Genomic DNA, 25,422 nt, shown 5'->3' on the forward strand with positions numbered 1-25,422 from the left:
AAGTCTAGAGCAGCACTTCTCCACGTTTGCTCCCGGTCAGAGTCACCTGGAGGGGGGCCAGTAGAAACGCAGGTTCCGATTCCGAGGGTCTGGGGCAGAGCTGAGAGCTGCCTCGGTCACGGTGCGGCTGACGATGCTTGTGTCCGGGTGACGCTTGCAGTGGCAGGGCTCTGAGGGCCACTCCGAGGTGTGGCTGGCGGTGCTCTGTGCTGAGGGGTAAGGGGTTCCTCGCTGGGGGTGCATCTTCAGTGCGGGGGCTGACGCTGAGAGCACTGGCTGGGACCAGAGCAGAGAAACACGGAAACCCAGGCAAGGAATGGAGGGGATTTGAGCAGAAGCCCCTCTGTGGAGACCCGGACGGGAAACATGTGTTTTCTCTGACTGGAGAGCCGTGGGGACTTTTTTTGTTGTTGTTTATTTATTTATTTTAAGAGAGAGAGAGAGAGAGAGAGAGAGAAAGTGAGTGGGGGAGGGACAGAGAGAGAAGGAGGGAGATGAATCCCAAGCAAGCTTCATGCTGTCAGCACAGAGCCCGACCTGGGGCTCGAACTCACAAACTGTGAGATCGTGACTTGAGCCGAAATCAAGAGTCGGACACTCAACCCACTGAGCCACCCAGGTGCCCCAGAACTTTTTTAACACTCGTGTTCTTCGTTGCGGGACTGATTCCTTCTTGACCATAAGTCACGCAGTGAAGCTAGTGGGCTTGTGTCAGACTCTCCATTATTTTGGTGACTAGTAATACTCTTGTCACGGGAGAGTCCATTGATGAGTATGAGGAGCTTGTAATTTACTAGGGACCAACTTGAACACAGGGACTGTCAACTGTCCTGAAGTTTAGACCTCTTGGCTGTTTGCGTCTACACCATAGGCTTTGACTTTCAGAGAAGTGATCAATTTGTATGTGCGTGTGTGATAGTAATGTTTATATATGTAAATATATATACTTATATAAATATTAATATGCATAGAAGCACCACAGTATATAAACCCCAGATCTTGGAAGTACATGGTAATTTAGGGATTAGTCCAACCCTCTTATTTTTATATGAATATTAAGATACAGAGAAGAACAATAAATAGTGTGGGCACACTCATGTTTAGGAGCCTTATTGGTTCTTTTAAGATCTAAAGTCCCGGGGCACCTGGGTGACTCAGTTGGTTGGGCATCTGACTTCAGCTCAGGTCATGATCTCCTGGTCTGTGAGTTCGAGCCCCGCATCGGGCTCTGTGCTGACAGCTCGGAGCCTGGAGCCTGTTTCGGATTCTGTGCCTCCCTCTCTCTGCTCCTCCCCTGCTTGTATTCTTTCTTGCTCTCAAAAATAAATAAAAGATAAAAAAAAAAAAAACTTTTTAACTGTAAAGTACTAATCTCAGCCACGTTATCATATTCTCTTATGAAGAAGGTGAGGAAGGTTCACTTTCCCTTTGAGAAAAGAAAAAGGGGCTTAATATTAAGCTGAGTTTTACATTTCCATGGTCACCATCTGCGGGGAGTACTAAGCCTCCAACCCCTGTGAAGGGTCATCCTCTGCACAAATAGTTTAACAGGCCGTGATATTGTAATTGTTAGTATTTTTTAAAACTCTTACCATTCATCCTTGTAATTACTTTTTCACAAAAACTCCCTTAATGATCACAAAACAAAACAGTCCTCTATGTGTGGGTAGAATGGACATTTGAAAGCGACAAGGGCTCTTCGGGCCCTGATTTGCCCAGAGCTTCGTGTCCGCTCGTGAGTGTCAGCTGCCTGGGGTGACATGGCTCAGAGAACAAGGTCTGTCTTTTGACTACGTTCCCTCTATTTCCTTGCTTTTCGTTGATGGCAACAAAGCTTTTCAGGGTTACGAGCACAGTGTGAGTAAAGTTGTTCCAATAAATAAATGCAGTTCATATAAATAAAGTTGTTCCAATAAATAAATGCAGTTCCAATAAATAAACGCAGTTCAACTAAACGGGTAAGTGAGAGCTCCTGACTGTTGAGCTGGCGGAGATTAGGGGGAAGGTAAGGAAGGCAGCTCCCCTCTGACAATAGTTTTGCGAACACCCCGATGTGAAATGCCCGCCAAACAGGCCCAGAGACCATGTGGGTAAATTCACTAAGGCCTCTAACAGGCATCGCAGGGCTTATCATAGGAAAGCAGGAATGGCGGCTGGCAGAGGCAGCCTGCTCGAGTACCAAGCACCCCTTGATCCAGCAGAACCTGAAGATGCATCCCTGACTGTGAAAATGCCCTGACCAGGGTTCTGAGCCCCAGCCGCGGCACAGTTCTGCAATCAGCTTTTGGCTCTTGCACGTTAGGTGAGATTCCTGTTTAGATGTGAATCAGTCCCACATGTTTAAATACCACCGTGTGAATGGCACTTTGACAACACCCCAGATTAAAGCTAGAGCACTGTTTCCTAGCATAGATAGGAGGACAAGGACGTACCACCAGTAATGGACGTCCCCACCTCGTAAATAACGCAAGAGTATGGAGGGGGGCATACATGGTTTATTGTTGGCAAGGAAAGTGAACACTGAGTTAAATGGGAGAGGAAATCATTGTTGATCTGAAGAGGAATGCCATATTCCCTGCTCCGCAGAGTGTCCCCGCGAGGGAGGGAAAGACAGAGAGAATGACAGTCAAGGCAGTGGAGGCATTGAGCCAAGCGGGGAGCGTGAGTTCGTCTGGAGGGATGTGTAACGCGCTTACTTGTGATGTGTCTTCCCCTCAAACACGCTGTGCTTTTTCCTGCCTCTGACCCTTGCTCTCAACATTCTCCTTCTGGAAGTTCTCCTTTCTGTCTTGAGGATCTGCATGAGCATTTATGACATACCCCTTTCGCTGCCTTGCCATGAGCATTGCTGGGCTATCTCAATCCAACTAAAAGGCCACCCGATCATTTGTCAGGACGAGTTTGTTGGGTATTCTGTCCCCTTCCCTTCTTGGAAAACGGAGTATCCCATTCCCATTGTGGAAGGGTAGCCACCCACCGTACCTGGGGTTGAGCAGGGTACTCTATACGGGTGGAGTCACTCATTCAGTTGATGCTTGTGGAACATCTATGACCACTGCTCTTGTCGGGTGTCTGCTTTTGTCTGCTCATCTAGGACCACTGCTCAGGCACTGCTCTCGTCGGGTGATGAGCAAAAGAGGAAAACTGCCACCCCAGTGTCACTCCGAGTCTAGTTGGGAACACAGGCAAGAGTAAGGTGTTGCAGCACCGGGGAGGGAATCCTGGGCTGGTAGAACTGTGCAGAATTCGAGAGCACAGAGGAGGGGCACAGCCCAACCCAGACGGAGGGAAAAGATTCCCAGAGGACGTTCTACGTAGACTGACTCTCGATGAATTGGGCATTAAGTATAGATGAAGGAATATTCATCGAACATGTAAAATGCATTTGGAAAATTTGATCAGGCACAGATACGCAAATACCTGAGTTTCAATCCCTTTCCTACATTATCATATTAAGCCTTCTCAGCCCTCAGAAACCTTGTCACCATTTTCTTATGGATCTGACACCGGTCTCGGGCTCATCTTAAGGCTCAGGATGACGCTCCTCCAGTGAATGGTCTGATACCTGTCAGAAGGTATCCGAGCTTCTGAAGTCTGTGAGATGAGCCTCAGTTTACTTATTATTTAAAAGACTTTAGGGACACCTGGGTGGTTCAGTCGGTTAAGCGTCCAACTTCACCTCAGGTCGTGATCTTGTGGTTCATGGGTTCGAGCCCCATGTCAGGCTCTGCGCTGACAGGTTAGAGCCTGAAACCTGCTTCAGATGCTGTGTCCCTCGCTCTCTGCCCCTCCCCCACTCATGCTCTTTCTCTCTCTCTCAAAAATAAAATAAACATTTAAAAAATTTAAATACTTAAATAAAAAAGAGTATATAAGGGACACGTGATGCCTGGGGATAGGGAGGGGAAAAGACCTCATACATGTAAATGCCACTAGACAGAGGCAACCATGTGTAACATTTTTGTTTTGCATCCTTCTAGATGTTTTCCTGCAAACATGTCTTTGTTTCAAAAATGGGATCCTACTATCCTATCCATCCCAGTCTGCAGTGTGCCCTTTCCGGCCACTGTCTTGTGACCATGTTGAGCATTTCTTAGAAAATAAGCTTTGTAGTAAAGTATTCTTTTTAAAAAAATTTTTTTAATGTTTATTTTTGAGAGAGAGACACAGCTTGAGTGGGGAAGGGGCAGAGAGAGAGGAAACACAGAATCCAAAGCAGGCTCCAGGCTCCAAGCTGTCAGCACAGAGCCCCACGCAGGGCTTGAACCCACGAACTGTGAGATCATGACCTGAGCTGAAGTCGGACGCTTAACTGACTGAGCCACCCAGGCACTGCCTATAGTAAGGTATTAAGTGCCTCATCAGTCATAATGCCTTCGGTTTGCTTCGTGAGTCCAAATTCAGGAAGCAATAAGTAAAGATAGAGAATCATTTTTCAAGCTTCTTATTCTGACATAGGCAATGTTGGTGGTAGGGACATTGGTAGTTAAAAGACAAGGCAGAGGAGAGAATAAAGAAGAACCTCGCCTCAAAGTGATGTTTGCAAGAATACCTTCAAAAACACTCTGTAATGAAATGATACGTATCCTAGTCACTGGTTCTATGTACCAAAGAGTTTCTGGGGGAACTAGCTGGCTTTGACTTTGAGGTTATCAAAGACTAAAGTTAGTAGGCACTTCTCGTATGATTTTATTTGAATTTCCCCTTTCCAGCTTTGTTGATACTTTCGCTAATGACTTAATTATTTATTTAGGCTTTTAAACCATTCTGTGCAAATACCTTATGCAATGCTTTTTTTTTTCTCCCCCCCCCCCCCAAAGTTTATTTGTTTTTTACTAAAGCCAAACAACACACTTCACATCTGGGAGCAGCCAACGAATGGATTTGCTCTCCTTTGAAGACTCCTAATTCAGCTTCCCATGTTTGAATCGTGATTCTGGGCCCAGGGTCCGACAGATGAGACGATCAATGTTTCTGTCCCTGAGGTCAAAGGCACTGTTTGGGGGGAGGGGCGAAGGAGGTCATCGGTGCTAGAGCTGAGTCTGGAGGGGCGCAAGAGAGTAGCCAGGCGAAGAAGAGGGAGGGTGACGTCCCGGGCACAGGCGCAGGGGGACAGGGTCCAGAGAGGCAGGTAAAGGGGCATCTGGGGCGATGGCGGGGGGGGGGGGGGGGGGAGAGGCGTGGCTACAGACAGCACAGTCCTGCCAGTGTGTGCGGGGCACTGTGAGGTTGGCGGGGGTCTGGGTAGTGCAGCCCGTGCCCAGCTAGGGCGAGGGGCTTTGCCCTGCTGAGTAATCAGCCCAGACAGTCACGGAGCTGTTTCGCGGGCAGCTGGAGACACAAGTCTGAAGGCTTTGCTTAAAGCTGGAGGTAAAGATTCAGGAGCCTCTGAAGACCTGTGCCTCCATCATCTCCGTGGCAGCACGAGAGCACAGAAGCAAGAAAGGAGCCAGCGCAAGAAGAGGAAGCAGAGGGTCGTAAACAGTGATCCCCAAAAAGTGTGGTCAAGTAAGGAAGATGAGGGTAGGCAAGGGAGGTACAGGGTCCCAAGGGGATCCTTCTTTTTTTTTTTTTTAATTTTAATTTTTTTTAATGTTTATTTATTTTTGAGAGAAAGAGAGCATGAATGGGGGAAGGGCAGAGAGAGAAGGCAGAGACACAGAATCCAAAGCAGGCTCCAGGCTCTGAGCTGTCAGCACAGAGCCTGACGTGGGGCTCAGACTCATCGACCACGAGATTATGACTTGAGCTGAAGTCGGGTGCTTAACCGACTGAGCCACCCAGGCACCCCGGGGGATGCTTTTTATTTTAAGCAGGGTTGAGATGCCATGTACGCATCGGCTGAGAGAAAACAGCCGACGGAGAGAGAAAGTTGGACATATGGGAGGGAATGACATATGGACAAGATGGACAGTGCTAATGATGAGGGGTCCCTGCTCCCTTCTGACCACCCTCCCCTCTGAGCCTGTAGGAAGACAGCAGAGAAGAGTGAAGGCAGAGGTGGGTTGTGAGTGCAAAGCTCCGAAAGCTGAGATTCCTGCTGGCCTCGTCTTCCTCAACGTAGGAGAGTGAGGGATATCCGATGTCGTCTGACAGCCGGGGATGGTATGAGCTAGAAGGTCTGAAGGGCTGCAGACAGGAGCCGTAGAAGGAACTGACCAAGGATAAAGGCAGGAACAGCTTACCCCAGCACACAGTCTGGCACACAGTAAGTGTTCAATTAACACTCAAGTTAAAAACAAGGTCAAAAGATGGTTGAAGAACATCAAAAGTTTGCCCAAGTGGGGTTGGCGACCGTGGCTTGATCACAGTATCGGAGATATAGTATTTACACTAGGGAGACAGAAACTACCCCAGTGTGTGTCTTTTCCTGGGCGGTTGCAAAAGTAAAGAATGGGAGGACGTGAAGGATGTCTGTCGGAGAGTAGTTGGGGGTGAACCCGGGCAGGATCTGACCCGCTAGGAGAACAAGGCGGTGTTCAGGGCTTTAGGGGATGGAGGCAATAAGGGTTGGGAAAGCAGGACTGTCGCTTTTTCTTACGTGCCCATAATAAATACCATAAATACAAGTGTCCTCATTTTTTAAAGGGTGGTATTGCTATGTTGTTAGTTTTAGGCTCTGTAAGATACAATGAGGGGTAGTCTAAACTTCCAACAAAACAAAATACAAGTTCAGCGTGGTAGTGAGAGAAAACCATACCATGATGTCCCTGGGAATCGGTTACAGTGTCACATTTGACTCGGGTAAATAAATGTAGCCGGGAGAAATCTCAGTGTCCGGCACAATATGAAAAATCAGATCAGGTTGTCTCTCCCTCTGAGAATCAAGGAGCGTGCCGAATGCAGACTGATTGATGGCTAAGACGCACACTCACCCGTTCAAAAACATGATGACCTGCTACGTGCTGGTCAGTGTGGGGGGTGCCGCTTCTGTGCAAAGTGCCATGAGTCGACAGAAAGCACGGGAGAGACTGCCCGACCGTCAGACTGGTTCTTCACGTGATTAAGGAGAATGGGTCGAGTAACCTGTATGCCTTTTAAAAGAAAGCATGCAATCAAGCAGCCACATGAGTGTTGGAGCATAATAAGTATGAAAATGTTTCGTACTGTAGGGAAAATGTGTAGCCCAGGGAAGTCTAGGAAAGCTTGACGGCTTTGGAGAAATTTTAAACAGTAGTTGGAGACAAAAAGTATTGGCAGCTCAAAAGGCACATAGTATGCCCTCAGTACGTTATCCGTTGCCACATTCACTTCTATAATTGGACCACGTTCAAGGCTAATTTGAGAACTGAGTCCTGAAACTTAGCTTTGGGAGAAAGCATTTAAAAAATAATAATAAAGTGAATAGAAATAAACATTTAAAATATTTTAACTGAAAGAGTAAATCAGTTTTTCCATTACTAGATCGAATGATTTAAATTCAGACATATGGAAAAATTTAACTTTCATCTCCAGATTCTAAGCCTAATTCAGGGAGAAAACCCATGAAAGTGATAAAACAATTGAACAATAAATCTTTATGTTGTGAAGAATGCAGTGAATGCTTGGAGGTACATCATCATTTCCGTGCTTTTGGATTATTACAAACACCAACATCTTTTCCAGAGAGTTACAAGGCTGTGATTTGTCACTGACTTCGGGGCAAGGGTGCGTAGGAATTTATGGGATGTTATCCTTCCAAGAAGAATTAGGGGAATTTTTTTTTCACTTGAAGATACTTTAAACAACCCAGGTTTTAAAGTAGTCGAGTGACTCTTCTCCTGGAAAAACAATTAATTCTCAATACTGTTTAACTTAAATATTCAATCGAACTGTCGCTGGAAATGGAAAGAAATGAAAATGTGGACAGATACGGTCCTTACTCAGGAAGGGCTTATGACAGAATACTTTGAATTTCATGCAAATGTTTTCCATTATTTCATTAAGTTGACTCCAGTACATTTCAATTTGTTTCCTGGAGTGTGAGTAAATTGCGCTCTTACTACTTAAAAAAAATTTTTTGTTGTTGTTTGGGGAGTCATGGAAACTTAATGACGCTGCAAACTTCACTTTCAATACATGACATTGAAATGTTTGGAATGCCCTGAAATAATTGAATGAGCATTTTAGGAGTCTTGTAATTAAAATAAGAAATATGAAAGTCATTGGTGGGTATCGTACAGGAATCATGATTCTGTTGTTTTTTTCTTTTGGAACTTGTGGATTAACTATACACAATTTGTAGTTCACAAGAATTGGGAAGAGTGTCCGTTTAGGTCTGATTACGTCCTTTTGAATGTTTCTAATATCAGTTGTCTTCACTTACGACCACCATCTCAACTTATCTGGAGCTCTATACTTTTTATGTTCTTTTCGTGGGTTCAAACATGTTACCGACGAGTTATGGATGTGGTATTTCTGGATTTTCTCAGTTTCTGCACTCTGGATTCTTAAGATATGGAATTGATTTAACAGCCTCAAGGAGCCTACATAAACCTGGCCATATTAAGTATTCATGTCGATAGTAAGCTCTATCCTGATTTCAGGTATGTTTTTCTTTTTCTTTTTTTTTTTTTTAATGTTAAGTGAATCTTAAAACCAGGAAACTTGCTAGGTGTCCACTGATTTGGCAGTAAGTTGTGACATACAGTTCCATGCACGGACACATAATGGATTTTGATTATTGCTTGGTAGTTAGTGACTTACAGAAGGCAGGATGATGGGCTTTTTCCATTTTAAGTTTAAAATATTATATCTTTTAGGTGTTAACAGAGGGCATTCTTAAGTTGAAGGGAATGAAACAATCACTATCTTTCGGGGTTGTGTTATCCTTTGTAGATAAGTTAATAGCTTCCTGTGCAAATAATTGCTTCAACCTACCTAGGATTTAGGTTCTCTTTAAAGACAAAAAAAAAAAAAAAAAAAAAAATCTATACATATGAATCCCTCTTCAGAGTCATTAGACAAACTTCAAAGTGTTAATGCTCATGAAAAGATGTCCTATTTTGAATTTTTTATATCAGTAACGATTTTGGCATAAAACGGATCGTGGTGTATCATTCAGGCTTTTTGTTTTTTTTTTAAGTCGTATAACGTATGACATCCATAAATAGTCACACTTAGAGAGCAGTGTGTCTTTTGAGCAGCTCTTAGGTGGAGGGACCCGGTCACTCGGGCCACCCCGCAGCAGCTGCAATGGCAGGGTGGCTTCTGGTGGCTTGTCGCATGATTAAACTCAGCTCCCTCGGTCCCTTTTTCTGGCTCACTGAGGACTTCTTCCTCCTGTCCTTTCCTGTGACCATCCATTCTTTACGAGACCGCAGACACTGCTTCTGAACAAGGGGACAAATCTTCCCATCGTCAGTTTTGTTGATACTGTTGCTTTCAAGTCAGAGTTTGGATAAAAATCCCTTGTCTCCTCATTTTTACGTGGCTCCCCATGTTTGGAGCCTTAGACTTTGCTCATTTTGAAACATTCTCTTTGTTAGAAGTGAGATGCCTCATGAATAAAACTCGACTTGTTCTACTCTAAGTGGATGTATTGTTTTAAAAACCTACATCGGGGGCGCCTGGGTGGCTCAGTCGGTTGAGCGTCCGACTTCAGCTCAGGTCACGATCTCACGGTCCGTGAGTTCGAGCCCCGCATCCGGGCTCTGTGCTGACGGCTCAGAGCCTGGAGCCTGCTTCAGATTCTGTGTCTCCCTCTCTCTCTGACCCTCCCCCATTCATGCTCTGTCTCTCTCTGTCTCAAAAATAAACATTAAAATTTTTTTTAAAAAAACCTTTAAAAAAATTAAAAAAAATAAAAACCTACATCGTTCGGAAGGGGTCAAAATCAAACATAAAAACCTCATTTTCGAGTACAGTTGTTCTTTTCTAAAGCCTCTGTTGGCCCTTTGCTCTGCAGAATGGGGATATTAGCATCTTTCACTCACCTCTCCACCGTGACTGTGGTGACAGACTAGTCCTGGCTTATCCAGGGTTTTGCCATCGTTAGCACTGAAAGTCCCATGCCCGGATCCCCTCAGACTTAGGAGGGTCGGCCCTTACCTATAACCTCCCGGTGCATTAGACTCTAATTTTTACAGCATCACAGTTTAATACTCTTGCTCTGCTCGCTATTATAGCATAACTATGAATGTGTCTTTTGTCTATGGTTTGTTCCTAGCAATTGAAAGCCAATATGCAAATATTATTCACCGTGGAGCCAAGTAATATACTCAGATCTGCAGGGAATGCAATTCCATTCTGGATCACTGAATGCTGCTGCTCGAAGGAGATTTTTCCAACAGCTTCGTTTATAGACACTCCTCTACTTTGGGGTCATGTTCAGCTCCTATTTTTTTCAAGCCATGTCATTCTCTTCCTCAGATTTCCATTTTCATTTGGTAGACTGTTCCCTTGGGATAGCTTTTTATATGTAGTGCGCATGGATGGTCAGCTCTGTTACTGCATGTTCGAAAATGTCTGATTTCGCCCTCACATTTGATTGATAATTTCAGTCTAGATTCAAAATGATAGTTCTTCCGCTTCGAGGGCATTGCCGCTTTGATACTTACAATCTAGTGTAGCCAATAAGTCTGGTGCTGGGCTGTTTTTATAACTTAGTTGATTGTGTATGCATCTGTTTATTTACCTCTTCGAAGCTTTGGGGAATCTTTATCCGTAGTTCCGATGCTTCGCCAACGATCTTTCTATCATGCATCTTTTTTTTTTTTTTTTTTTTTTTTTTTACCTTTATGATTTGACGTCTGCTCAGGCTCAGGATATTTTCTCCCCACTGATACTTAGGCAGTCTTCACAGAGAACTCCAATACATGGATTTTTGGACTTCTTGGAATCGATTCTCCATGTCTCTCCTATTTTCCTTCTCTTTGTTTTTGCTACATGTTCTGGAGATTCAAATTTTGCAGGCTACTGAATGAGTCTTTAGCCATGTAAGTTCTGTTATTTAGTCCATTGAGTTTTCTGTTTTGACGCTTACTTATTTAATAATCTGAGAACTTTCCCATTATTGTTCTTTTTTCCATGAAAGGAATGTGAATAACGATGAGTATTATTCCAGCCCTGAAGAAAGTTTTGTTCTTGACAGTGATAAACTTGACAGGTGATCTTCTGGGATTGCTTAGAATTTTTCTTTTCCAGGGTTAAACACTTCCTTAATTTGTTAATTTTTAGATGGAATGTATTACTGTTTTCGACGCAAACCCTAGCTTCAGCTGAGTTACCTATTTTGGTTTTTTGGAACAATTTAGGCTTTCCTACCCTCCAGTGCTTTCCCATTGCTTCTGAATGTCTTTCCTTCCATTTCCCATCTCTTTCCTAGAACTCATTGTGATTGCCCCGTCCTCCATTCCATTTACGTAAAAGGTTCTGGGGCCCCATCAGCCACAAGCAGTCCCCCCTTTCTCTTGACCCTTGCTTGAACCTTTCTTATTATTGCCCCTCCCTCACTCTTGCTGAGGGTCACCCCTGCTACAGTAGCATTCCTGAAATGAAGGCAAATAAAGGTGTCAGGAGGACAAGAAAATTCCCAGGCACAGGGCGGGGGGAGGCTGAGGAGTTCGAGTGACTGTGACCGGGTACCTCTTGGGTAAAAATAGCGACTCAGTGGTTAGGGGCTTACATTTCTACCTCTTACCTAGACACTTAATTGAGTTGAAACAATTTTTCAAATTATTTTATGTTGCAAAATTCTTCTAAGTGACAATTAGTCAATAGATGACCAAAACAGAAACTATTAACTATTCTCTTTATATAGCTGAGAATAGAATAATATAATCTGGATGCATTCCTGAAATTTCTCTGTGGTTTGGCTTCAGTAAATTACTACTTTACATCCAGCTTTTAAAATATATTTAGATTGAAGTTTAAAGAGTGAGAACCACTTGTGTAAACATCATTGAATACCATTCTTTTAATGAATCGGGTAATGCTATTTATATACTTTCTTCACTTCCTCTGGAAAGCCCATTTCTTGTAGGGAGGCTTTAACTTACATTGTACTCACCTTGAAAAGTGAAAGGAATTCACTTTAGTATATTTTAACTAAGCCACAAATTCTCGCTGTTGCTGCTGAGAAGTGCTTGGCCCAAATCTGTGAGTATGATGTTTTTAGATGTTTTTAAATGGGACTATGTATCTTAAAAGAGCAAATGACAATGCATATATCCCTAAAGTAGTGAATAGGTATGTTTAGGGGATGAAGAACCCTTATTTTTGCTTGAATAGAGAAAATCCTCTCTCTCTCTCTCTCTCTCTCTCTCTCTCTCTCTCGGAAAACTGTTTTGCAATTCGTGTTTCAGGGAAGCGATGAGTGAGGCAGAACTGATGACAAAGCACTTCCTGGGCTGGACTGAGGAGTCTGGATTCACCCAGATAGCAATGGGGGGACCTTTGGAAGGACTGAAGCCAAGAAGTCACAAGATCGTGTTGGTTGTATAGATGACAGGATGGAAGTAGGATTAGAGGCAGACCAGAGGGGAGGTTGTGGTGTAATCCACGTCAGAAAGTAATGAAGCCATGCGCCAGGACCGTAAAAATGGTTTCTATACAATTCTAACATGTTATCGTGTTAATTGTGCAGCCATCAGACCATTTGCTGGTTATTCTATAAAGAGCCCTTTTGGAGCTAGAAGGTGCCTTGGAGATCTTTAGGCAACCCTGTCGTTTTACAAATGGCAGAAACCGAAGAGCTAAAGAAATGAGTGATTCCTCCAAGCCCAGCAGGTCGTTGGGCACAGCAGAGCTTGGGCACAGAGGCAGGTCTCCTGATGCCAAAGTCAAGGCTTTTTCTGTGATGCTACCTACCCTTCCTACCTGCTCTCTGCTGTGCGCATGCCCGGGCCAGTGCCCCACCTAAGGTTCCATCACCTGGTGGTTGATGACACGGTTTGATCCTGACAGGCTTCATCAGCTCATGCCCGACTCTTCCAAATGACTTATCCAGTGTTCCCCGCTCTTCCCAAATAGACATTCTCGCTCACCACATCCAGAAGATGATCTCATCGTTGAGTTCCAAGAAAAAAATAGAAATCACCTAAGAATATGCTGGCCACTGCCTGCCCTCAAACCTAATAACTGTCACATGCCTGCCCTTTGTGATAACGGCCAAAGTATCCCAACCTTATTTAACACTGGCTTCTGAGCCCTAGGCCAGTTCCTCCTGTCTTTTCAGGGAACTTTTGATGATTTCCCCATTCCTGTATTTTCAACCCCTTCTCCTCTAAAAGATCTGTCCTGTCAACATCTATAGATCATCTGCACTCTCCCACTTAAAACTCTGCTTATAATACCTACTCAGTGAGCATATTTGATTCAGTTACTCAGTTAATAAGTACTTGCAGGCCAGTACCACGTGGTAGGCGTTGGGCATGCTGTTGTGCTCAAAGGAAACGGGGTCTTATGTGGTCTACTGGGGGAAGTAGATGCTGCACAAATATCTGTAGTTGCTGAACATTCAGATGGGTAAGTGCAATTCTAACTAACCTATGGCAGTAGATACTATGTTTCAGTTTCTTCGTTGGCACCAGTATTTCAGCTTCATAGTGAGAATTGTGGCCATGTGTTCTCTCTAGCGTATCTGTTAGAGCCCTGCCCTTTGTTATGGGTTTAATAGCACATGGCCCAATGCCCATGCTATCATAGGCTCTTGTAACTTTTATATACCCAAGTAGCTGTGCTAAAAATGCATATAAGCAGAATCTGAAGAAATGTTTATCTGCTCATGCTGTGAAGTTCAGACTCTCTGAAATATTTTTGAGATGGCACTCACTTTAAGTTTGAATCTTTTTTTAAATCGTAAAAATAACTGTGTAAGCACACGCTGCGTATGCTAATGGCATAATTAATACAAAGAAAAGTAGTTTTCTCAAGTACAGGTTTAAAATGACAAGGTTTCTATGCATATGTCAATTATCACCCTTCTGTTTTCCTCATGGGCTACTAATTCAGTTTTAGCATTTCCCCTCTTTTTAGAAGTAAAAACAGACCGCATTTGCAAAACCAAAGATTTCCAGGAAGTCCTAGCTGCTGTAATGGCAAGGAACATACAGATGAATAAATCACTGTTTGGTAGGGACTGTAAAATGTTTTATTGGAAGCCTGCCCTCCATATTCATGTTTCCTTTTCTTTTTAACCCCCAAACCTGAAAGCTCATCGAAATATCCTCAAGATGGATGTTAAATAAAAACTCTGTGATATATTTGGTAGTTCATTTTTTAAAAACTGAAGTCAAAGCCTGTTTTTCTTGACTGATGTGGAAAGGTTAAAAAAAAGGGGGGGGGGCCTTCAGTGAAAGGAAATTACCTTTCTAAATATAATGTTCGAAAATGATGTAACAGTTTTTTCCATATATTGCCTGAATAAAAGTAGTGTTTTTACAGAAGCCTGGTTTAAAAAAAAAAAGAAATCAGTATTCCACCATTAAGTAGACAGGCAGCCACCAATTCGGATTTCTAAAGCTATCTCCCCAAATATTAAGTAACTAGCATAGGAAACATGATGTCTTCTGTTTCCTTACACTAAAATTGATTTTACTTCTAAACCATTCCAACTTTAAAAACCACAGCCGTCTGAATTCTGTTCATTTTAGGGAATGTCCCTATGTTCATTACCATTGCTCATTTTCACTGCTTGCTGACACATCTGAATCGCTCTGTACAGTTATTGATCTAGGTTGGTAGAACCTCTAGGAGGCATTGCTCATAAAATTCTTCTGCTTCGAAATGTTCGTCCGTTTCTGTGACTACCTCCATTTTATTAAGTACAGGGTCTGCCGCCAAATCTTACTTTCATAGTCACCTTCCTGCTTCTCACTTGTGTCTGTACTTGAAGATCTTTGGAAAGTTCTGCCTCACCTATAATATTCCTCCACTGATATGTTACCAAGCCCCACGTTTGAGTATTAAAATTGTGTTCTTTTTATGTTTTCAGGAGCACGCTGTGTAACCACAGGTGCCTCTGGGCTTTGCTGTTCACTAAATCTGTGACCCCCCCCCCCCCCCAACGGCCCCATCCCACTAGCTGGAAGGGCTGTGAGCAATAAGGACTGTATCTGTCCTACTTACGACTGGATCGTCAGCACCTGTGCAGGGTGCATGGTTGATGCTTTGCTATTGGATGCCTTCTAGGCATTTTACGAGTAGCGTGGGTTGCTTGGGTGATAAGAAAGGGAGTTAGGAATGTGGCTTTAGCTGCACTCTGGCACTTGTAACATAGGTACCATCCCATCTGTTCACTAGTATTTACCCCTTCGATGCCTGCTGTCTTCGGCAAAGCCTCAGTCTTTTTCTTTGTAATCCCAGTGCCTCTAACAGCACTTGAATGAAGGTCACTCACTCAAGAATCATTCGCTACTTCACATTTTTGCCCAGGGCCACCTCCAGCCTTGAAAAATGAAAGAAGGTGATGTTGAAACCCCCAGTGCTATTTGGCCAGCTTCCCTTATTAAGAAGCCCACTTTGCCGTAAGAATGAAAGAAAGAGAGAGACATGGAGGACAATACAAGGAAGGGGACACCTGCTAGAACCCCTGATTTCTGATGATTAGAACTAACAATCCTTTGTCAAGTAATTATGCCAGCTGTTAGTCTCTTAAAAAAACAAAACAAAACAAAACAAAACAGGAAATGGCAAAATCTAAGATCTGGGCCGTCCAGATGTGGTACGCAGTTTTTGTCGTCTGCCTGCTTTTGGTTGCTTTTTTAAAAAATTCACAGCCAACTGACCATGAAATACAGCTCAGATTTGACAAGTTTCCAGTATTGTGCTAACATGTCTCAATAATGTATAAGAACTTGAATCATTTCGATCTAGTGTTTGTGTGTGATCCTGGGAACCCCAGGAATTAATACAGACCAAAAACTGAACTTGTCTTTTAAAAGCTCAACTCACTTCTGCATTTTATTTATATGCAGCCTGCAGTGCCTGATAAGATATGCAAAGCTGATGCATAACATCAGGGGTGAGTGAGTAGAGCCTTCGTTTTGACAAATTTTCCCTTATATCTGTTGAAATGCCACTGAAAGCCATTCAACTTATTCCAATCGCTTGACGTGTGTAGTTTTTCCAAGAATACATCCATTCTGTAAAAAAGAGAAAATTCTCCTGGACACCCCGTCCTTCACCCACTTTATAACCCCGCTCCTGGCGCAGATCAGGTGTTGATTACACACTTTCATCCAGTTGTAGGTAAGAGTAGTATATTGACTGGTTAATAAACAATGAATGTTAGCTATTGAAAGATTTGTACCCCTGTCTGTAGTGTCCACTTCCAAAATTCTAGGGTTTGGGTTTTTTTAAAGCGGCTGAGACCCACTGGATTTCTTTTGAAAAAAAGAAATGACCAAGTAGAGATATCGAATTAGAAATAAAAATGGACTTGAGTTTGCAAGGAAAGCTGTACGGTATCTGTCTTTGGACGTCTCTTTGAGAATAAAAATGTGTTATCTGTACATAATAGAGCCTAAATACTTGTTGAATGAATAAATAAAAGTTGGAGGTATTTAAACAATTAATTGCATGAATGAAAAATGCACGTAAATGTCTAACATTCTTATTCTGAACGGTTTGATTATTTTAACTCGCCCCACTCCCTTCCCACCTTGGTCAACCAGTTTCTATTGTGAATTCCATTAGTGGGTGTTCTTATGTCGGAGCAATTATGTGTGCGTATAGCATCTCAGAACCAAAGCTTGGCTCCGTGAAAGAACAAATACAATAAATGTATACTTTTCTGTATATTTTCAAATATAGTTTTTAAAAGTATAGTAAGAAAAATAAGTTCCTAGAAATGTATCTAACGAGAGATCTGTGAGACCTTTATGTAAAAAATGGAAGAACTTTATAACTTTATCGAAAGATACATCTAAACGATCTAGACAAATAGGGGTGGGTAAAAGATGTCAATTCTTCCAAATACAGGTCCAGTACAGCCCCAATCAAAATCCAGCATGTTTTTGTGGAACTTGGGCTGATTCTAAAATTTATATAGAAGAAAGATCCAGAAGTAGCCAAAAGAATGCTGAAGAAAAAAACAGGTAGAAGGATTTAGAGATGTTATTTATATTGTTATAAAGCCACAGTATTTTAGGCAGTATGTACTTGGCAATACAAGTAAGCAACTAGGCCAGCAAAGCAGTAGTTCTGAAATAAGCCCTTGTTTATATAGAAACCTGATATGTGACAGAGCCGAACTTCAAATTAGTGGAAAGAATAAATTAATAAATGATACTGGCATAATAGGTTTTCCTTATGGGAAAAAAATGAAAAATAGATCCCTGCCTTACAGCGTGCGTAGTCATTTCCAATGAATCAAGGGCTTAAATGTGAAATCCAAATTTTAAGTTTTTTTAAACATAATATAGAATATCTTCATGCCCTTGGGGTAGGGAAACAAGACACAAAAATCATTACACCATAATGAGATCTATATTAGAGCATCATATTTAAGAACTTCTGCCTGTCAAGAGAGAGACTGAAAATAAATCATAATACAAAATAGACATAAGGATTATATATGAGGAATATATGAAAAGCTCCAACAAATTCGTAAGAATATAATTCTATGCATAATTCTATAATTCTATAGTAAAATGGGCAAAATGCATGAATAAGTTTTTCATAGGGAAGGGAACGAGAATGGCCAACATACATATGAAAATATGCTTAGCCTCATTAGTAATTAGGAAAATACAAATTTAAACCACAAAAAGTACCATTTCCTACCCAGAATAGCTATAATTAAAATACAGTATCCGGTGTCGGCCATAATATGGAGCAAAGTGAATTCTCACATACTGTGGGTAGAGTGCAAATTGGTACAGTTACTCCGGAAAAAAAAAAAAAAAATGTTCATGTGCATGATGAAATCCCAGCAGTTCCAATTCAGCTGAATCCAAGGCGAAACACGACATAAGGACCACGGTACAACATTGCTTGTAATAGAGGGGAAGTGGAAACAGTCTAAAACTCCAACAGGAAAGCATATGAATATACCGCAAAGTATCCAATGAAACACTGTCCGTCCGCGCAAACAATTACACTGCGTAGTTAGCAAAAGAACGTAGAGGAATCTCACAAACGTAACATTGAATGGGAAAAGGCACAGATGGCTGTGCCCCTAAACCCTCTCTCACCTGTGGCTGGTAGGAACAGTAAAGAGTCTGTTTTGCTAGTAAGTTTAATAAAATATGCCAGATGAGGTTTCATTGGCCCTAGGGGTTCTGCTTGGGCCGTGTGCCTGTTCGTGAACCAACCACAGTCATCGGGGCTGAAACACGATGAACAGCTTAGCCTAGTTAATGTCGTTCAGGGCACAGGAGCTGGGAGGAGGGCAAAGGAGATGAAAATGCCCATGTGGTTGCTACAAGGAGGGTAGATAGGTGTTGGGCTTCTAAAAACAGCAGCTGCTATTACTCCTCCCACTTTCAGCAACCAGTTGAAGAAGGTTGGACTACCCTAGCTGTTGTTACTTGCTCATGGTCTGTGAACTCAAAAAAGAGCAGGTAGAAAGGGGTTTTTATGTTGCACGGACCTCGAGTCACAAGTCACCTCCCGTTCTCAAATCAGACTGGACAGGTGTGGAGTGGCACTCCAGGGTGGAGGGTCTGGGGCAGAAGCAGAACTACTCCAGATACAGGGATCTCCTTTGGATTTACATGCTCTAATAGTGCATCCCTCAAAAATACTTTGTTTTTGTCCATTTGACCGTCTGTGTTACTGATCTAAATCCTCTCTAGGGAGAGGGAGTGCTGGGGGGAAAAAGGGAAGACTTTCTCGATACCAATGGGAGGAACTTTGGAAGATTTGCCCTTTGTTGGCGTTATTACTATGAACTACATTATGGTCTACACGGGTCTGCAGCCCTGTGGTTTCTGGTAGCCCCTTATGTGTATTTTCACCCTTGGTTTCTTCTGTGAAGTTCATGTGTTGCACCCAAGAAATAAAGATAAGAAATTTTGTGCTTGTGATCAGATCTCAGGGGCTCCTGTATTTCAAATAGTTGACATTGTAGGGAAAATGTTTATGCTTTGGGTCTTTGTAGAGTCGTCATCATAAGTACAAGTGTTTTATCAGACAGGACTTTAAATTGTTCCTTGTTGAAGCCACGCTTACTCAGACCATTAAAAGCCACTTTTGCTAGTCACTGGGTATTACGGTTCTGCAAAGCTAACAGGCCTTTTATTGTGTCCCACACATAAAGAGCAATTTTTGTTAATGTTCATTCTGTCTAACTAAAATTGATTATGTTGTTATCAGGGCATTTAGCGTTTAGTCTGTACACTCTGTTTAAAATTAAAGGTAAACTTACTTTAGACACTGTAGTCAAAAGGACATGGTGACATATTTTGGACTTCTGTCTCCTTTTTATAAGACCAATCGTGACGTCTTATTTATTTTTATTCTCAAACTCACATCACTTGTATTTTGCTTTATTTTAAACATGAACTTGAACGTATTCCAGACTATAAGTTTAGCATTGTTCTTTGACCAAAAGCAATAAAACGTGACCGGTTTCAGCATGATTCAGTGAAGTGCAGTCAGCATTTTCTTTTCACAAATCCAACATCAATGGCTATTTATATACATTTCCCCAACATTTAAAAGTGTAATGATGTGTTTCAGGTTTTTTTTAAAATATCAAATTCTATTTGTTTCTAATGCCCTGAGTGGATTTTGCACTTATGGCCGGATAATCAAATATTCTTAATGGTTTTTTTTTTTCTAAAAATATTATCTTGAATTTATACTCTGAGGTCCTCAAGTATTCACCTATAAATAAGCATCTCTGATTGTAAGAGTCTCTTGCTGTTCTCATATTCCTTTAATGGTAGTTCGCCATCCATAGACTAAAAACTAAAAATACATTGGTTTACCTCATGTTGAATTTCCTGGCTAAGTAATGCTTTTTTTCCTTTTCTAAAAAAAGTACATTTGTACTTTTCATCATTTCTCATGAGGAAACCATTGTCCTAAATATTTCCTTAAGTGTGTTCTATGTACATTCTTTGCTATAAGCATCATTTTTCTAAATATGATCTATCTTCAGATCTATCTGTTTTCATTTGTGACTGGTCATTGCTGCAAATGGACAAAAAACATTGCTTTTTATGTGTTGTGCTTCAAATAATCCTGTGGCACCTTTACTGTTTCCGATAGATGTTTTTTTAGAAATTTCTCTTGAGTTTTCTGGGCATTCGACCTTGTCCCCCGGTGATGGTGGTCATTTGGCCGGTTCAATTCCTTTCATTTTGCACTGTGAGCATATTTTGTTATTGACTTTTTAACAAAAATGTTGTCTGTTGTTTTCAGATCTTTTTAAAAACTGTGGTCTGTGATCTTTCTATTTCTAGATTACTGGCAGAGATAGGTGCTGAGTTTGACCCTGCTCTCTGAGCATCTTTGAACGTATGAATATGCACTGATCTCTTATGACCTATTGATAGAGCACAAGAAATCTATTTCAATAACATTTCTAAAATAAGCCCAATTTCTATTATTGTGTCGCTATCTTCATATACTAGAAATTGAGTTTTCTGAGCCCTTGATTTAGTACTCCTCTGTGTTATTTTTCTAAGTTAAACAAGCTTCTTCTCTCTTTGTGTCTTCTCAAGTTTGGTCATCAGGCTTGTACTAGCTTCACCCAAAAAACTAGGGATCCTCATCTCTTCTGTATCCTCAAAGCTTTCTATGTAGTTTGGAAATTATTTACTCCTTGCAGTAAACCCTTATCAGTTTTGTAGCTTTTATATTTCTGGTTCAGTTTTAATAATTAAGTGCCATTTTGGGGCGCCTGGGTGGCTCAGTCGGTTGAGCGTCCGACTTCGGCTCAGGTCACGATCTCGCAGTCCGTGAGTTCGAGCCCCACGTCGGGCTCTGGGCTGACGGCTCAGAGCCTGGAGCCTGCTTCCGATTCTGTGTCTCCTTCTCTCTCTGCCCCTCCCCCGTTCATGCTCTGTCTCTCTCTGTCTCAAAAATAAATAAACGTTAAAAAAATTTTTTTTAAAAATCATTAAGTGCCATCTGAGAAAACTGTTTGTATTGAGATGTTAAATTATCCACAATGATATTTTTATGTAACACTCAGTTCTTAATCTCTTCCATGTCAGTGATATATTCCTTTAATAATTCTAATTTCATGTTGGATTTTAGGATGAGATTATTGCCTGAAATCTGTCTGTGAGTTATTTCATTCTGTAATGAACCAGTGACTGCTTTTGAAATATCTAAATCACGAATTCCTGCTTTATGTTTATTTCTGCCTTTTTCATTGTCTATTTACTTATTACTATTTTCAAACTTAACTAAGTTTAAGCACATATATCCTTTCTTTGTTCTGTCCAATTTAAAAACAAAAACAAACAAACAATAAAACCCCACAACCAGTCACTGGTGCCATAAGGAAAACCACATTTTTTATGCCTCATAGACAAAGTAAAATTGGCTCACTTTCACTATCTATCCTATTCACTTCCCAGTTGTTTTTGTGTTTTGTTTTGGTTTGGTTTTTTTATAACAGGATCGAGGACTTCTGACTTAGATGGAGCTAATCATTAAAGTTTTTGTAGATGCCTTTTCAAAAACGTTTACAGTTTTCACTCTATGTGGACTGTTTTTAGGATAATTAGCATACTTCAGTCCCTGTTTGCCTGCTCGTAACACTTTCCACCAGTGCTACTGTGACTACTTTTTCGCTCTTAGCTTTTTTTTTGATGCGTCCCTCTCAGTCAACTGGAATATTTTGAAGTTTTTATCATGAAGATATCCAGCTGATAAATTCCTAAGCACATTTGGTTTGTTCTTTAAAACTCTATAGACATGGGGGCGCCTGGGTGGCTCAGTCGGTTGGGCGTCCGACTTCAGCTCAGGTCACGATCTCGCGGTTCGCAAGTTCGAGCCCCGCATCGGGCTCTGGGCTGATGGCTCAGAGCCTGGAGCCTGCTTCCGATTCTGTGTCTCCCTCTCTCTCTGCCCCTCCCCTGTTCATGCTGTGTTTCTCTCTGTCTCAAGAATAAATAAACGTTAAAAAAAAATTAAAAAAAAAAAAAGATAAAACTCTATAGACATGGGGGTGCCTGGGTGGTTCAGTCAGTTGGGCGTCTGACTTTGGCTCAGGTCAGGATCTTGCAGTTTGTGAGTTCGAGCCCCGCCTCGGGCCCTGTGCTGACATCTCAGGGCCTGGAGCCTGCTTCAGATTCTGTGTCTCCCTCTCTCTCTGCCCCTAACCCACTCGCATTCTGTCTCTGACTCTCTCACTCTCAAAAATAACTAGATTTAAAACACACACACACACACACACACACACACACACACACACACACAACTCTACAGACACAGAAATGTCTGTGGTTCCTTCTTTTCAAAAATAGTGACCAGAAAAAAAGCCACCCCCAATTTCACCAGATGTAAATATCACCTCTGTGAATTTCCACCCCCATCCCAACTACTTTGCAGAGATGGAAAGTGAGAGGAATTATGGGATATAGCCATGGAGAGGAACTCAGGGATAGAGTGGCCACAGCCTTCGAAAGTTGTTCGTCCTGTGGATGACTTGTACTTCAGAGATAGGGACACTGTGGCCGAGACTGAGGAGAACCATCCATTCTCCTCCTGCTCCTCAGGGTTTCATCTCTCCTCCAGGAAGGGGACATTCTTCCCGGCTTCTGGCAGGTCATTGAACTTAGTTTCTAGTGCTAGTTAAAGTTCACATCTTTAATTTTATGAGAACTTTAAGGGAAAGGGAAAATCAAGGAGGGAACATCAGTAACTTTCCTAATACCACATCTTGTAAGTTTTTGTTTTTTAATTAAATCGTTATGCTTATTGGGGTAGGTCTAACACAGACCAGTAGCATAGATGTGGCATTTTCCTCAGAAAATGCTGGCTTTTTGCCACCAGTGTTCCTTCTGCCACTTAGAATTAGCCCTGCTGTTTCATCCATGTTCTGCCAAGATAATTCTGGAAAAACAATAAGAAAGAAGTTCATTTTTGTGTCTCCTCTACAGGTGACGACGGTTATTGGGAGTCTGAGTGCAGACACTGGGAAAGCTTCAACTGTACAAGTGAGCTATCTTCTTTTTTTTGCTACTCGAGTATGAAACAGGCTACAAAATTAATATATTCATAATTTAGGTTTCTTAGGTACTTTTGTATAAGTACACTGTAGGCAAAATTGTTCTTGCTTTTAACTATTTTGTAAGCCAGAATAACAAGTATGGTCACCACAGGATAAAATATGAAAGGAAACACATACTTTACATACACACACACACACACACACACACACGCACGTACGTACGTATGTACATACATACATACATACATGAAGAATAAGAATGGAGTCCGGGAGAGTAACTATTGTGTGACTTAGTTTGAAGTCACTTCTTCCCATTGGCCTTCAGCTGTTAATGAGTTGGCCTTTTAGGTTATTTTAAATGCCTTTTATGGGCTAGAAAAGTTCTCTTTGTCCTTTTGACTTTGAGTTTTTCTGGAAGATTTTAAATCTCAATCTACCTTTGTGGTGGTAGTATTTGAAAAACCACAAAGAATGCTAAAAGGGAAGGAAGGAAGGAGTACGCCTTTTTTTTTTTTTTCTTTTTTCAGTTCTAGGCAGTTATTTTACCCTGCTTCTTTCCTAAGTACTTGATCATTCTCTACCCACATGATAAGCTATATGTCAGGACCCGGAACGCTGATGTAGCTCAATGACATATCAAGTGCTTACCAGAACGCTAGAAATAGGTGAAGAAACTCAGTCCGCTAAGCATTGCATTATCATTTTTAACTCGTCAGTTTAGACTTTCAGTGTTACATCAGGCCTCTTTCTTTCTTTTTTTTTTTTTTAACCAAACAGTAAAATAAAAGACAAAATTAAAAGCGTAAATGCAGCCCTGGGTTAGAGTTTTGTTGCCTTTAACTAGCAAAATAAGAATGCTTTATTGGAATCATAAATATTTGATACACTGCATTATTCTTCTTGAAGTACTCAAAGTGATTACAAAGACAAATGGTATTTTAATGGAGTCAAGATGACTTTGCTGTGTCAGAGTTCAGAATTCATCAATGTTTTGTTAACTGGTAAAAACAATGGTTTTCTTGCCGCCGATCTTCATTGCTGGCCACAAAGTCCCAGAAGTTCCTTTGCCTAACTTACGGTAGGACGCTGAAGAGTTTAAAAATCAAGAGTCGGTAGTCCAGAGCTGACTTATTTCTTAGGCACGGTGCCCGGATCCCTGATACTTTTAAAGGCTCGTGAAAATGTTTTCATTTTAATTTCTTTTTCAAAGCAGGAGATGAGTGAATGCAATGGTGAATATAGGATAATGAAGCTTGGGCTGGATGACGTTTTTCTTTGTAACAACGCAGTTGTAAAGTGTAACTTTTGGCATTTCTTATGGAGGAAGGGGCCAGAGCGCCCACAAAAGTCTGAGTCACCGTCAGGCGCCCTCTGCATATGTGAGACCCCGTCACTCGCATGCATTTTTCTTTCTTCTTTGGGAGAGAAGTGATTATTTCTGTTTTAGAAATGATCGTCTTCTCTGTGAATGAGTCCGCGGACTCGTCTGCTCATCAGCGAGAGACACGGTTCTTGCTGCAGAGAAAAGTAACGTGTTGTTAGGCGTAGGAGCTGTGACTATCGGTGCTGTTTCTCTGGAATAAAATCCATATTTTTCCCTCGAGAGACCCACCGATACTCTGTTAGCTGTATAATATGATACAGAAAAATAAGGAAAGGGAAAGCAAGACTTGACTCCGGAAGCTGTGGTCTGTGTCGACAAGCGTTTTGCCCAAGGGGTGTGTGTGCCCGAGCCCGGTGGCTCAGCCGGCCTCCTTGCTGCCACGGGAGTCTAGAATTTTCCTCCTTCCGTAGCCGCTCATCTCTGTTACCAGGTGCACACCGTTTTCAATGGCCGTGACGGATCTGGTTTCGTTTGTGTCTGAAGCCCGAATCTGGTTTTAGAGAAAATAATTCTGTTAGTCTTCAACGGTACTGACTATATAAATTGTGTCTAGAATACCTCCTGAAAGTCACTTGTTGATTTTAAAGCAAGCGCGTTGCATGTCTGGAGAACTTTTTTTTTTTCAAAATAGGCAACTCGCTCAAAGATAAACTACCTGAGAGCTAGGCTCTTTGTCTCTTTTGTTCGTTGCTATTTTGTTCGAGAAAAAGCCAGACGTCAAAAAGAAGCGCAAATATTTGCCCAAAGAACGAATGGGCTAACGTCCTCCTTTAGAAAAACCGTATTCTGAAATTGCTTTGGGCGTGTAAGCGGACTGCTAGCCCTCTCCTCCTTAGACGGGCAAGCATCCGGGCATGCACACACAAAAATGGACATTGCACGTTAATACAAAATTGTCATCTACCAGACTGTTACCCGCCAACTACGTAAGAGCTGTCCTCTCTACATGAGCAAGCCAGTGGGGGGGGGGGGGTACCACTCA

General features: G+C 41.9%; 1 protein-coding gene across 1 annotated transcript in view; it reads left to right on the top strand.

Moving 5' to 3' along the window:
- PLEKHG1 (pleckstrin homology and RhoGEF domain containing G1) overlaps positions 1–25,422 on the top strand; it is a 213,263-nt gene that overhangs the window by 17,153 nt on the left and 170,688 nt on the right. Inside the window, exon 2 of the mRNA XM_042940075.1 lies at positions 22,986–23,042. The gene's annotated coding sequence lies outside the window, so the exon portion shown is untranslated. The remainder of the gene's footprint in view (positions 1–22,985; positions 23,043–25,422) is intronic.

This window comes from Panthera leo, chromosome B2 (assembly GCF_018350215.1).
Source record: "Panthera leo isolate Ple1 chromosome B2, P.leo_Ple1_pat1.1, whole genome shotgun sequence".
NCBI classification, from domain to species: domain Eukaryota; kingdom Metazoa; phylum Chordata; class Mammalia; order Carnivora; family Felidae; genus Panthera; species Panthera leo.